Below are 15,096 nucleotides of genomic sequence, written 5' to 3'. Positions count from 1 at the left end.
CCTCCTCGTGTGTCTCTCTCTTCGCTCACCCCCCTCGACCTGTCCCCCCTCACCCACCCGAACTTTCCCCTCCTTGCCCCCCTTACTCACTCCCCCCTCTCACTCCCCGTCTATCTCAGGTGCCCCCCACCACCACCCCGCTCCTCCCTACCCCTGCCTCACCCCCTAGCCCCCTCCACCCTCCTGTCTCCCCCTATCCCCTCGCCCCCTATCCCCTCGCCCCCGTGTCTCTTCCACCGTTTCACACCCAACGTCGCTTCGCCGTCTCACCCCCCCCCACCACCCACGCTCGCTCCCCTACCTCGTCCACCTCTCTCCCCCACCTCTTCTCACGCGGCCAACCTCGCCCGAGCAAGGCCCAACGCGACCATCACCCGGTCCCAACCGAGGCGCTCCGCAACCACCAGAATGCACCCAGCGCCTCCCACCACCGCGGCACGAACCACCACCACCACCACCGCCACCCAGCACCACCACCACCCAGCACCACCACCCAGCACCACCAGCAGCAGCAGTAGACGCGGGTGAGGGCTCCGTCCACGCGGCTGCTGTGGTTCAGAGTGAACGAGGAGGTGAGGGTGAGGAGGAGGTGAGGAGGAGGAGGTGGGGGGGGTTGCAACGCGTCCGCGGACGTCTCGAGGAGCCACCACAGCGGCGGGCGGCGTCCACTCTCAACGCGTGCGGCCTCGTGGGTGGAGCCTCCGCCACCACTTCCGGTACACCCCCCTCGACTTCCGGTCGCATCCCCCCCCCTTCCACTCCCCCCGCACTCCCCCCCCACCCACTCCCACTCCATGCACTCCCCCCCCACCCGCCCCCACCCTCCCCCCCACCCACCCCCACCCTCCCCATTCGCCCACCCGCCCCTTCCCCCCACACTCCCCCCCACCCCACTCACTCCCCCCCCCCGCACCCCCCCCCGCACCCTCCTCCCCCAGCCCCCCCCCTGAGCCGGAAGCACTGTCCCCATTTGAATTGGTAGCTCGCTTAAGCGCGGATTAAAGGAGGCTTCTCTGTGGGAAGCGACGGGGCCAGAGGAAGACCCCCCGCGGTATTCGTTGCTTATCTGTGTTAGGAAATGCAATACAACGTTGTGGGACTCCCATCAGAGTCTTTATTTGTACTCGAGAAAGCCGATGAGGGGCCGTCCATAAATGACGTCACGCGATTTTGGACGATTTTTGACCCCCCCCCCCTCGTCACACGGCGTCACAAAAAGTCAAACCCCCCTCAAATATGACGTCACAAAGCCCTGCCCCCCCCCAAAAATAAAACATGCTTCAAATCGCTTTAAACTATTGTCATTGTCATGCGTATTTAATGTGGCGCTGCACTCTGATGTTGGAGGAGAAAACATTTATTAAAAAGTCTATTTAATTAAGTAGAACGTGTTGTCTAAATTTATTTAAAGTTGCGCATTTTGATGTGACGTCACATTTCTCACCCCCCCCCCCTCGTCACACATCGTCACAAATGTCTGACCCCCCCCCCAGGTGCGTGACGTCATTTATGGACGGCCCCTGAGCTTTGAAGCTCTTTAATTATTTTTTTTTAACAAATGTCCTGTAGGGGCTGATCAGAAAGTTACATGGCAGGAATATAAATTTTATTTTATTTTATACCTACGTGACTTTACCGAAAGAACTAAAGAGTATATGAATATAAATGTTGTGTCGTTAACCCGCTACCACCCGACACGTACCTGTCAACCCCTTATCAGTGCCCCCTACCTTGTTACAGACCAACTCAGACCCTATTGGTCACCCCGTGGTCCTTTATAAATCTCAACGTTCATCCTACAAAGTTCCCATCACAAGGGAGACACACAAACAAATAGAGAGATCTTCTTGGTTCTTTCGGTAAATTCACGTAGAAGGGAAATAATATAATAATTAAATTTTTACATAATAAAATATGTTTTTTTTTATTAACGTTGAGATGTGTAAGGGACCACGGGGTGACCAATAAGGTATATTTTATGATGTTTTATTTTTATTATTTTATTATTTCTCTTCTACGTGACTTTACCGAAAGAACCAAGAAGATGAATCCCTGCAGTCACGTAAGCGTTAAATCGAAAAATAGAGAGATTTTTTTTTTAATTGCCCGCATTGAAACGGCTGTAGGCCGTATGGCCCTGAAAACTCAACATCCCTGCACAAGGATACGTCGTGAACCGTCTGGGCTGTCAGCCACGTGCGACACGGCCAATGAGGAAGTTCGTCACTTCAAGCACATCGCCCTGAGAACGATTGTATCAGGGCGATTGACACAGCCACGTCACTCTCATGGTTAAAACCCACAACATTTACAGTTTGAGTCCGACGTTTCGATGGTGATTACAACCAGCTTCATCAGGCGATTTCTGTTGTTGTTGTTGCCAAAATCGTGAAGAAGTCTTCCGTGTCCCCGGTGTTAAACAGATAAGAGTAAAGGCGATGTCATCATCACCGTGAGCCGATCACGTGCCAAGATCAGATTGGCGGTGGATGTAGGCATGTAACTCATAATTATAATCTCATTTTATATCGCGTCAGTTTAACCCGTAGGCTTACGCGACCAATATCATCAATAATCGATTTTTATGGGGTCATATCGCGTAAATATTTTAATGTGTCGTTAAACCCGCCACCACCCGACACAGCCAATTAGTAAGAGTTGTCACGTAAACAGAACGTGGTCAATTCGTCACTAGTACAGCACTAGTGTATAGTGTAGTGTATAGTGTAGTGTATAGTGTAGTGTAAAGTGTAGTGTAGAGTGTAGTGTATAGTGTAGTGTATAGTGTAGTATGTGTAGTGTATAGTGTAGTGTATAGTGTAGTGTATAGTGTAGTTTATAGTGTAGTGTATAGTGTAGTATACTAGTACAGCACTAACCGGTTGTGAGTTGGAGAGAAAATCCACAACATTTACAATCTGAGCACGACGTTTCGCCAGTAATTATAACAACCGGCGTCATTCATGTAATTGCATCCCACAACGCCGCACACTCAGAACGGGTTATGTTCGTATGACACTACGTAGTGACATATGACTGGGTACGGATTGGTCACAGTTAATCAACGCACGATGGATTGTGTTAAATTGATAAAATGCAGTGATATATTAAACCTCGCCCCCACCCTGACCTTTGCACCCGACTGCCTCCCAAGTGGGGACATCTCAGTTATCCGAGGCCGTGTCTCTTTAAGACCGAAACAGCAGGGGATGTATCCACAACGGTCTGGCTGTCGCCTGATGCTGCTGCTGCTGCTCGTTATTGTTGTAATTTACCGGCGGCGAAACGTCTCGGCTACTCGAATTGTTAAATTGTTGTCGTGGGTTTACTCTGCAACACACAACCCTATGGTGTTTGCCACTTCTTGCAAGGACCAACATTTTAACGAACTTATTTCGGACAAAGGGGCCTCGTGTCCTGTGAAGGTCTCAGGTTCCATATCACTTATTTCTATATTTTCTGGGCGTGAGAATGAACGGCTCCCTTCCTAGGCCATAACTCTGCTGATAGGAAGAAAGGCCCTGTCCTAATGAGCCCAACACACATATATAGCGTGAAAGTGAGCAACGTAAAAACACCGGTGATGAACAATTATACATCTAATGTTAATTACGCATTATCGTAAGGGGGTGTCGGGGAGGAGTGGAGAGTGGAGGGGGGTGTGGAGGGGCCGGGTGGGAAATGGGGGAGGGATGGGGCTAGGGTGGTGGACGGGGGGAGAGGTGGGGGAGCGGTGGTGAAGAAAGGGGAAGGTTGGGGGAAGGATTGAGGGGAGAGGAATGGGGGGGGGATGGGGGGGTGAAGGGTGATATTGGGGGGGGGGGTACACAGTCGATTTACTTCTTGCGTGGCCCGGCCTCTCTTCTCTGACTGCTGCCACGTGGTGCTAATTGCTCGGCTTGCGAGTGTTTGTAACCGCGGCTAATAATTGCATCGCCCCCCTCCCCCCCCGGCACGATTTTCTCCCACGTCGCTTTGCCCAGCCCCACTCCTCGCCACAGCGCCACGCGGGGACCGCTCGAGTTGATGTGCGACTCCAATCGCGTGCCACTCATTCGCGTTGAGACGCCGTCTCTCTGCGGCAGGGTTGTGGTTATCCTCGCCCCTTGGTTTGGTTGCTGTGTTACCCCTCCCCCCCTCCCTCCTTCGTTGAATTTTGTTTCACCTGAGAAACCCGCCCGCACCCCTTGCCTGACCCAACATGGTTGTGAGAAAGCACATTCCTGCGGAGGGAGCTGGTAGTAACGTTGGGTTGCTCGTTCAATGGCCAGGGTCAACGGCGGCGTGGTGTATTCCGCAAATATGCCCGACTGTGAGGGCGGGCACAAGCCGGCGTGAGTAGGTTAAACGTTCAGTTTTATAAGGGACTTTTGAGTTTTAAACCCTGGTGTGCATGGTCGATGTCCTCCATGTACTCCCGTTTTCTCCCATAAGCAAAATACTCATTAATGGAATTTAGCCAAACATCCCAATGCAGGATCTTCCTGTAAGCAAGTCTTGAGACTTACTCAGGCTTTAATGGTGGCATTATTGTTATGGGAGTGGAGCAGTGGCGCTGTGGGTTTGTACACTGCACTGTGAACTCGACTACTCGAGTTCGGTCCCAGCGACGACTCACATCAGCGACGAGTGAAAGATAAAAAAAAAGTTCTGGGACCTCTCTCTCGGTGAAGTATGGTCAAACAACTCCCAAGACTGACACGGCATGGACAGGCTGTAAACAATTATATCATCAAGGCCCCCTCCCCCCCTGACTGCCCCCACGCTTCTCGTTCGACGATGGCGGCGTTGGTCCTCGAGCCGTCGCTGTCCGAGGTGCTGAGTCACCCAGCGCCCTTGGCACGGCAGCAGCGCCCCCTGCTGTCGCCCTATCGCAAGGTGACCCCTTCAGCCGCGACAATCCGTGGCGCGGATACATTTCTAGATTTGAAGCTTTCGTGACTGCAAGGATTCATACTCTTAGGTTTTTTTCGGTAAAGTCACGTAGGTAAAAAATAAAATTAAAATTTATAAAAGTAATAATGGAAATAAAATAATAAATCACGACGTTTCGGAGGCAACACAAGTCTCCGTCATCAGGTGGGACCGTCACAGCTAGATTTACTGTATCAAGTGAGGCAGAGATTCCAAGATACAAGTTTTTAAATACAAGTTAAGGGGGGAGGAGGGGGGGAGGAGCTTATCTGAGTGTGGTAGCCAATGAATGGAACGTATTGGGGGGGGCGGGGCTAAAAGAGAACAACAGGTCACATGCTAAAGTTGCACATGATGCTAGAAGAGAACGACACTGCACATTATGTTTTACCCAGTGTGGGTGGCCATCCAAATACAAAACAGGAGAGTGCTGTTAAACGCGGGGGATGTTAACACTCGGTAAAGTAGAATAGTACCTGTCAAATAAGATGTTCCAAAAATGTGTAGTTAAATCTTTTTTGCATGGTTAATAACATCTTTCCAATGATTACTCAGTTTGTACCCATCATCACGGTTGAAATTATGTCTGTGTTTGCGGTTACATATTTGTCATCGTCATCAGCCATGGTCAATCCACTGCTGGGTTATAGGAGGGTGGCTTTATTTATTCCCAAGCACACGTTGATAAAGGGTTTATATTACGTCTGCCTATCCTCTCTGACTCCCTTGGTCCCTTTGGTCTCTCTGTAATTCTCAGCAGATCATCGCGGAGTGTGTCAATCACTGCGCCACCGCTCACCCTCCCTCTCTCCCCCCTATGCAACACGTCCATCAACAACATTGGATCGATCAAGCCATCATCAATCCACTGCTGGATATCATCGTTTTAATCACCGGCCATAATCAATGTTCTGCTGGATAAAAGGTTTGCCCAAGGTCACTCGCCTTCATCAACCGTCAAATCGATATCCGAGTTTGTTCCCTAACCCACCATGTTCCTCTTGCCCCTCCGTGTAGTGCGCTAACCACCACGCCACCGCTCCCCCATTGCTTTATTCTTATTTAACCGTGTACAGTAAGTACTGTGCAGGGTAAATGCACAATCACACCCGGCGACACACGCCCGTGGGACGCAGGGACGCAGCCTGGCCTCGGTCAGTATTGCACCCAGGCGCAACCGCGAGGAACGGTGGCGAAAAATTACGCCCGGCCGCCTTTGTCTCCCCAGTGCCGATGTGTTTTTTTTACACACCGCACGAGGTACTCGTTTAAGGCCGAGTCGACTTAGGGGAGGGTCCCACGACCGGTTTGGACATTTCGTCGAATTTGGCTCGCCGGGTTTCCTAGCAGCGTGCTAACCGCTGCACCACCGCTCCCCCGTCATCCACATATATATACACAGACACACAGCCGCACACGGTCACACGCAGAAGTCACACGCAGAAGTCACACACGCCCATTTGGAAGAAGGAGCGACGCAGCCTGGTCTCTGCGAGTATTGCATCGCGGCCGCGACCTCCAGCAAGCGACGGTGGAGAGATACAACGCACACGGAGGGCACAAGATGAATCCCAGCAAGAGCGCTTCCTCCGGCGTCGGGGCCGACGCCAAAGAGAGCAAGAGCGCCGGTGAGCGGCGGGCGACGGCCGTGAGCTTTCTCTGTGCCACGCACAACGCGACCTGTGCGGGTGGACGTTGGGAGGTGCCTGTGTGTGTCTGCGTCTGTTGCCTGTGGGGAGTGTTGCCTGGGGAGGAGAGCGGTGGTGTAGCGGTTAGCGCTACGCTGCGCTACGAACCTGGCGACCCGGGTTCGATTCCCGCTCACGGCCAACATCGATGACGATTATCTGTACCGGCCCTGGGCTTTCCCTAGGTCGACTCAACCTCAAATTAGTACTGTACCTGGTGCGGTGTGTAAACATCGCCGCTAGGGAGACCAAGGCGGCCGGGCGTGGTGCTGGTCACCCACCCCATCGTGTGCCATGCCGGCCTTTATAGGTGCTCGCTAACAGCACTTGCCCCTACAGTATGTTAAGGCTATACAGGTCATCTTTGTCTTTGCGTTGCCTGCGTCGTGTAGAAACCGCATGCCCAGCCCAAGCGGCTTCTGTTTAGTCCTAGAGAAGGGACGGGAGCTGATGCGGTACGGGAGGACGTTGAGCCCCAGTGGGACTTGGAGATGACCGCTAACTCAGCCGTGTCGAGATCGACCTCTGCGGTGTAGGGAGGGCTCGTGAAGGACGCTGCTGCTGCTGAGCAGTTGGAGGCAGTCGCCCTCCAGCCAACAACGGAGGGCGGCGGAGGAGAGACGCTCACAACAACGAGCGGAACGCCGGGAAGATAAAATGCAGCGAGTTAGCGCTGGGTGGAAGCACGGCTGGTGCATCTACCAGTCATCTACCAGTCATCTCAGTGAGCCCGTGGCACCCGGGTCTATCCCGCGATCTCCTGCCGGCGGGCATTCCGCACTTAACGTGGCCTCAGAGTGAACCTAGCCGGGCACGGGCGTCGTGGTGACGTCAACGCCACTTACTGGCGAATGGCGGCTGTTGTGGTTTTTTTTTTTCGTCACAACGCGCAGAAAATGACCGATAGGGTCCCTCCACATCCCTTGCGCTCACTGTACGCGCCACGCTGCGCGGTGTGTGTGTGTGTGTGTGGATGTGTGTGTAGGTGTGTGTGTGTAGGTGTGTGGGTGTGTGTGTGTGTGTGTATCGGTCCTCTTCATGATGGGCGGATGGATGAAGATCCTTTATTTCACCAATTTCGAGAGTGCTCGGCGCGATCCTGCTCCGTCCCACTGACCAAAAAATACCTAAACGCACCGAGGCTCTCCCGGAGAATGCGCGAACGAGATAACGAGCACTGCCATCGGCATCGCCATCAGACTTGGCCAATCCACTGCTGGATGAAGGCTTCCCGGAAGCCGCCACCACCACCACCACTAAACACGATCCTGCGATGTTGATGATCCACCTCGCGCCTGCACTGGTTTTGATATCGCTCCGTCTCTCATGGTTGGTGGCCTCGCTCTCGAACGCGTGGCGTTCCCCGAGCGATGATCGCGTCGTCGTAAATGGCCACAACAATTCACGGCCCGATTTGTCAGCAGACTCGTGGACGAAGCCCTCCCCTCCCGCGTCGGTCGTGGGAGTTTCGTTCCATAGCCATACGTCACCACGCTGATCGATGCCTATCGGTGAAGGTCACCCCCCCCCGTCCCCAGCGATGTCAGCCGTGACCCGGAATACAACTCAGGTCGCCAGTTTTAGCGCAGTGCGTTATCGCCACCACTCACTGCGCCAGCCCTCCCATCGCGATCGTCAAATATTCTTAAAACAATAATAGATTTATCTCTAGAGATGCGTTCGTATTCGGGCGCGACGTGGACCCCAAGTATGTAAGGATGGTAACGACATTTGCTCATTACATATTACATGTTCTTAAACACACACGCCCACATTTAGATGCTCGTTTGCAATGTGCGGCCTGCAGAACACTCGCTGCGTATCGGGACCAGCATTGAGTAGAGATTGTGTCATATCCATCCACACTCGAGTCTGTAATATCAACACTCGAGTCTGTAATATCAACACTGAAGTCTGTAATATACACACTAGAGTCTGTAATATCCACACTCGAGTATGTAATATCAACACGACATTCTTTAATATGCACACTCGAGTCTGTAATATCCACTCTACACAAAGAATGGCAATTGTTGAATAACCCACCGTATAAATGACCAGTTAGGTGGATACATTTTTCTCTCACGGCCACAGCGTATGCTGTTTGACCTCCTGCCAGCGAGCTTGCGACAATTCCTGTCCCCTTCAAGTGCACCTAGCCTGGCACAGGGGCTGTGGCGGCGTCACCGTCGATAATTAGTGACGAATGGTGGCTGTTGTTGCTGCTGCTGCTGCCTCTGCTGCTGCTGTATATGTTAACCGCGCCGAGTGTATGTTAGAGACAATAGTGACATTTAACCACCAACCAACAACGAATTGCTTAGCATCGTAAATTGAAACAACAAACAACCTTCACACAACGCATCGTTACTGTGTTGCAAACGAGTCTCCCAGCCTTGGAGACGACCGCGGAGGCGAGGTTTCGAGTTTGTAGTTCAGGACCAAGGGCGCTGTCCCTGGTACTGAAATGGCGCTTAGCCCCACCTAGCGGTCAGCGAATCGGTATTGCAACTGCAGGAGAAATCCAATGAGCTACTATTTTTTTTACCCGACAGATGTCCAGTAAGGCGCCGTCCATAAATGACGTCACGCACCTAGGGGGGGGGGGGGGGGTGTCAGACATTTGTGACGATCCTTCTTCTTGGTTCTTTCGGTAAAGTCACGTAGAAGGGAAGTAATAAAATAATAAAAATAAAACACCTGAAGACGGCTAATTGTGTTGTGGCCGAAACGTCGTAAGAATTATTTTATTATGTTTAATTTGTATTATTTTATTACTTCCCTTCTACGTGACTTTACCGAAAGAACCAAGAAGATGAATCCCTGCAGTCACGAAAGCTTTAAATCGAAATTTGTGACGATGTGTGACGAGCTTGGGGGGGGGGGGGGGGGGTTGAGAAATGTGACGTCACATCAAAATGCGCAACTTTAAATAAATATAGACAATACGTTCTACTTAATTAAATCGACTTTTTAATACATGTTTTTTCCTACAACATCAGAGTGCAGCGCCACATTAAATACGCACTACAATGACAATAGTTTAAAGCGATTTGAAGCATGTTTTATTTGGGGGGGGGGAGCAGAGCTTTGTGACGGTCATATTTGGGGGGGGGGGTCTGACTTTTTGTGACGCCGTGTGACGAGGGGAGGGGGGGATAAAAAATCGTCCAAAATCGCGTGACGTCATTTATGGACGGCCCCTTAAGGGTACGGGGTCAAACTTTACAACAAAAAACACGATGGGAAGTGCAAATTATAGTAAAGCTAAACACATTACCTGTTCGAAATATACAAATAAATAAAATATTTTTTGTTTTTTTTACCAGGAAAGGCTCCACTGAGCTTTTGCCTTGTTTTGCAAATGACGGCTCAACTACGTGGCCTATCATCACGTGCGCATTTATAGCAGCGAAATCATCTCAGCGCGTATTTCTAAACATGGAGGGACAAACCGGAGGACCCGGAGAGAAAGAAAAAAGAATCCACGCGACCACGGAGAACATGCAAACTCCAAATGTAGAAACATCATAATTATGACACTTTACTCATTTATCCATCCAAGAGAGTCACACAGAGTGGTATGATTTCTTTTCCAGAGGCTCCTGCCGCTCCATTGTTTATTTTATGATTTCAAGCAGTTTTCATCCGATTAATGAGATGGGTTGTGTTTATTATTATTATTTTACAAGTAGGGAGAAACCCACAGCGCCCAGAGAAAACCCATGCATTTTACGAGAGAGACCAACACTCTATCCTCGTACGTGTGTATGTATGTACCAGATGCATACCAACCACTGCCCCCACACACACCTTCAATATTATCATTGTACAAAAATGCACACCAACCACTCCCCCCCCCCCCCACAGACCTTCAGTCCATGCTTCCACCCCCATATGAAAGACGCCGTACCACCCGACAATGCACAACCCTGCCAAGCCCTCGCTCTTACCCCCCCCCACCCCCAGTTGCCAGAACGTTGCTGCCCGGACAGAAGCTCCACTTAACTCTGTTGTCCACATACGGAACTGCCTCCCCGATGAACACATTGTCGGCAAAATGACCGATTCTGGTCTTCAGGCCATCAAATGACAAGCTCACACACATGGACATCTTAACACATCCCTGCGGAGGGAGCTGGTAGGAACGTTGGGTTGCTCGGTCAATGGCCAGGGTCAACGACGGCGTGGTGTATTCCGCAAATATGCCCGACTGTGAGGGCGGGCACAAGCCGGCGTGAGTAGGTTAAACGTTGAGTTTTATAAGGGCACCACGGGGTGACCAGCCCCTCCCCACCCAGCCCCTCCCCACAATCCCCACCCAGCCCCTCCCCACCCAGCCCCTCCCCTTCCCACCCAGCCCCTCCCCACCCTCCCCTCCCCACCCAGCCCCTCCCTCCCCACCCAGACCCTCCCTGCATGACGGACGGACACAATAATCCCCTGTGGGCTGGTGGAACCAGTGGGTTCCTAACTTTACCACTCGCCTTGTACGCACTACTGAGTCATTGAGCTGCAGCGAACCCAATGATTACGCCGATTATATAATTATATGTACTCGTGTCTGATGCGGCTATTGTTCGCAATTTCCACCCAATAAAAAAAAAACTGCACGTTGAACTTTTTTCTCACCGTACGTAGCCAAGCGGTGCTAATCGGAGGTACAGATGGAAACAGGCGGCAATTAGTCTCGCATATCATCGCCCATGGCCCTAACCGCAACCGTAATACTACCACGCCCCCCACCCCCCCCCCCCACCAAAGGTCATTAAGCGAATCCGAGTCACGAGCCTGGCTCGAGATACAATCCCAGCCGTAATCTCGTCCCTTGTAATTAATTATCTTAGCCCAAAACAAGAGTTCAAGAGGTAGTCATAGCTCGAACCTTTAATCCTGGCCATAATCAAATATTTAATGCGAGCCCTGCTCATAATCCTAGGCCTAACCCTGGTCCGAGACGTAATTACAGACCTAATTCTACTCCTAAACGTAATCGCAAACCCTTGTACGGCACGAACACCGTTGTTGACAACCAGAATTTGCTTCCCAGGATCTCCCCCCCCCCCACCCGTAACCCCCACACACATGTGAGGGGGAAACACTCTATCCCATACAGATTGAACAGGTGGTGTCCACGTTTGTTGTGCTGAACCTTAATCTCCTGGAAAGTCAGGGTATGTAATTGTTGTTTTTACCCTGGCGCACAACTACTGACAAATGAGGTTCCAATGGTGTAAATGCTCACCCCGAGCTCTCATACTCTGATGGTGCATTGTCTTTGAGTTGTGCGCCTTTTGGCGTCATCTGGTCCAACACCAGGGTGAGACTGGGCTCTAAGGAAAGCTGTCTCGAGTGTGGACCAATCAATTTCAAGGACAGTGCATACATTATCAGAGTTATGTTTTTTGTTTGCATTCCGACTGCAGGTATTGTGGTCAATGCAAACATGACTCCTTGTAAAAAAAGGTGTCAGTTTTGTTGCCAGATAAAAGGGTAAAAAAAACAATTATCATATTTTGCTACTGGCAAATGAGGTTCCAATGGTGTAAGTCAGGGTATGGCTCCTCCTCCTCCTCGACGTCCATGGGAAAGGAGTGTCGCAGTATTTGTGTGACCCATCAACCCTCGCTGGGTTACAGGCCACCACCACCACCCGTGCTTTAATTCGGTGTTCCTCTCATCCCCTTTCTCGGTCCGTCCCGTTCCCCTCTCCTTGTGCGTCTCTGCGCTCCGACACGTTTGTTTCCGCGATTAGGCGCAGTACTATTGGGGCGCCATGGTGGCGAGATGTTAACTACCTCGCCTGGTATACAGGAGGTCGTGGGTTCGATCTCGACCCTGACGCTTGCTGCTGCTGTATATTTGGAGTTTGCACGTTTCTCTCCCCGTGGTCGTGTGGATTTTTCTCCGGGTCCTCCGGTTTGTCCCTCCACATTTAAAAACACGCGTTTAGAGTATTTGGCTGCTATAATTTCCCACTTGATAAGCCACTTCGTTGAGCTATCATTTGTGACGACCAGGTCGCTTCTGAAAAAGATCTGTATAGAGCTCAGCGGGCACTTATCTGGTAAAATAAACTAAAACATAGTTTATGTTTTTTTAAAATAGTTTTACAAATGTGAGTTGTCATCGTCCATGTTGATGTCGCCCTCTAGGACACGACGGGGTGGAGGTGGAGCACATGGACGGGGAGCCCGCCGCTAACGGGGGCCCCGAGGTAAAGCGGCGGCGCCGTGGACACGCGGCCACGGGGGGCAGCACGCGGACACGCGGCCACGCGTATGAAACTTTAAGCGTAAAACTTTCGTGATTTTTTGTTGTTTACCCTTCAGAGAATCGACGGAATTAACGACCCGAGGGTTCGTTCGTTGCCCTTATCGGCAAGCCACGTTTTTTTCTCTCGTGGGCTCCGGGACGTCCGGTACGGCTCTTTAACTTAGAGTAGAGATTTCCTTCCGCGGGTCTTGACTACGATTCGACGATTCGTATAGAAGAAGAAACAACTCAACCAAAACTCGACTCTGGTGCGACTGCGTATTGTGACCACATCGCCAGCTGTCGCACTGTCTCCCTCGACCACTCGCGAGGTCGTCGATTGACCCCCGAGGGGTTTGACGGTAGAGATCTCGGTGGAAGGTGGTCGACAAAGTGGTGACACAGCCCGCAGTCAAGACCCCCTCCCCCCCCCCCAGCTACGGTCAGAATATGAATCGTGCTGCTCGCAACCAGGACTGTCCATAGTGGGGGGGGGGGGGTGCAGGGCCCTGGGCACACACCTTCAAACTAAACCGGAAGAATTACATCTGACACCGTCACGTTGAAGCGCACCCCCCCCCCCCCAAGGCGCGGGGCCCGGGGCAGTCTCCCCGATTCGTCGTGCCCTGGTTGTAGCGCGCCTGGAGCGAGCTCGATCGCCGATTTAGCGCGTACGCTTTCGCCACCAGCGTTATTCGAAATTAAGTTTTTGCTGGGTTCAGATCGCGTGAATATAAATGCGTCGTCGACAGGTCCTGGCTTGTCGCCCGATGAAGCTGGTTGTTGTAATCGCCGGCGAAACGTCGTTCTTCAAATGGTAAATGTTGTGGGTTTACTCTCCAACACGACCGGTGGCGGTGAAGTGGTAACACATTGGCACATTTTCTTCGCGTGACAAACCTTACCAGTTTACCACGTGGTAGGCTTTCGCGACCGATATCATCCATAACAGAGGGTTTTTTTACTGTTGGGTTAGATCGAGTAATTATGTAAATGTGTCGTTAAACCCGCCACCATCCCACACAGCCAATTAGTAAGTTGTGTCACGTAGATAAAGCGTGCCAATTCGCGGTGTGTTGGAGAGCAAATCCACAACTTTTGCAATCTGAGTACGACGTTTCGCCAGTAATCACAACCGGCATCATCAGGCAGACAGCCAATTGTCTGCGTCTGATGGAGGGGGTTACAACACGTGCACGTTCACGCGATCTAACCCTGCAAAAAAACCCATCATTCCATCACGATCGCTCGCTCAGTATCCCTCCGTGGCCAAACGCGAAATTGCCCCCCTCTCTCTCCGGGCCGCTGAATCGACGGTGGCGTGCGTCTTTTCCCGCTTCCCTCCTGCAGAAGTTTTTCGGCCTCTCGACGAAGGAGTGGGGCCTGGTGGCCCTGGGGCTCGTGGCGGTCGTGGGACTCGCCGTGTACGTCAAGCGGCGTGACTGAGACCAACACAATCCTGCCGCTCCCACCCCCTCCTCCCTCCCTCCCTCCCTCCCACACCGACCTCCCGACCGAGATGCAATCGTCCGGAGACGCGGAGACCGTCGCCAGACACGCACGAGACGGCCACGCATCGTCGTCAGTCGCCGTCGTCGCCCCAGTTGTCAACACTTAGCGGAGTAGCTGCGGCAACGTTGCCCTCCACCGATCGTTATTGGAGTGCCTCGGCCGGTGCGAATGGCAATGGGTTTACATGGAATGTGTGCGTGCGTGCGGCTCACAAGCAGCGGGAAGGCACGACAGGCTTCGGTCCATAAGTGGAGTTTTTTTGTGTTGGGTTAGATCGCATAAATATATAAATGTGTCGTTAAACCCGCCACCACCCGACACAGCCAATTAGTAATGTTTGTCACGTAAACAAACGTGGCAATTCGTTACTCGTTCAGCACACCGGTTGTGTGTTGGAGAGTTAAACACACGACGACATTTACAATTCGAGTAGCGTGACGTTTCGCCGGTAATTACAACAAGCAACTTCTTCTTGGTTCTTTTGGTTAAGTCACGTAGAAGGGAAATAATAAAAATAATAAAAATAAAACATAATAAAATACAATTCTCACGACGTTTCGGCCACAACCCAAACAGCCGTCCTCAGGTGAAGAACAGGTCTGTCGGAAAGACAGCGTCTGAATGAATTGTATTATTTCCCTTCTACGTGACTTTACCGAAAGAACCAAGAAGATGAATCCCTGCAGTCACGAAAGCTTTAAATCGAAATTTAACAAGCAACTTCATC

At 51.6% G+C, this 15,096-nt stretch overlaps 1 long non-coding RNA gene across 1 annotated transcript; it reads left to right on the top strand.

Moving 5' to 3' along the window:
• Nucleotides 1-6,332: 6,332 nt before the first annotated feature.
• Nucleotides 6,333-14,785, top strand: LOC144734645 (uncharacterized). The gene is made up of 3 exons (XR_013588531.1): nt 6,333-6,542; nt 12,758-12,819; nt 14,208-14,785. It is a non-coding gene; the product is annotated as an uncharacterized LOC144734645 (long non-coding RNA).
• Nucleotides 14,786-15,096: the final 311 nt, after the last annotated feature.

The sequence above is a fragment of the Lampetra planeri genome, chromosome 52 (genome assembly GCF_965212315.1).
Source record: "Lampetra planeri chromosome 52, kcLamPlan1.2.h2, whole genome shotgun sequence".
Classification (NCBI taxonomy): Eukaryota; Metazoa; Chordata; class Hyperoartia; order Petromyzontiformes; family Petromyzontidae; genus Lampetra; species Lampetra planeri.
The sequence above is the reverse complement of the archived record's forward strand: the minus strand, read 5'-3'. Positions and strand labels throughout refer to the sequence as shown.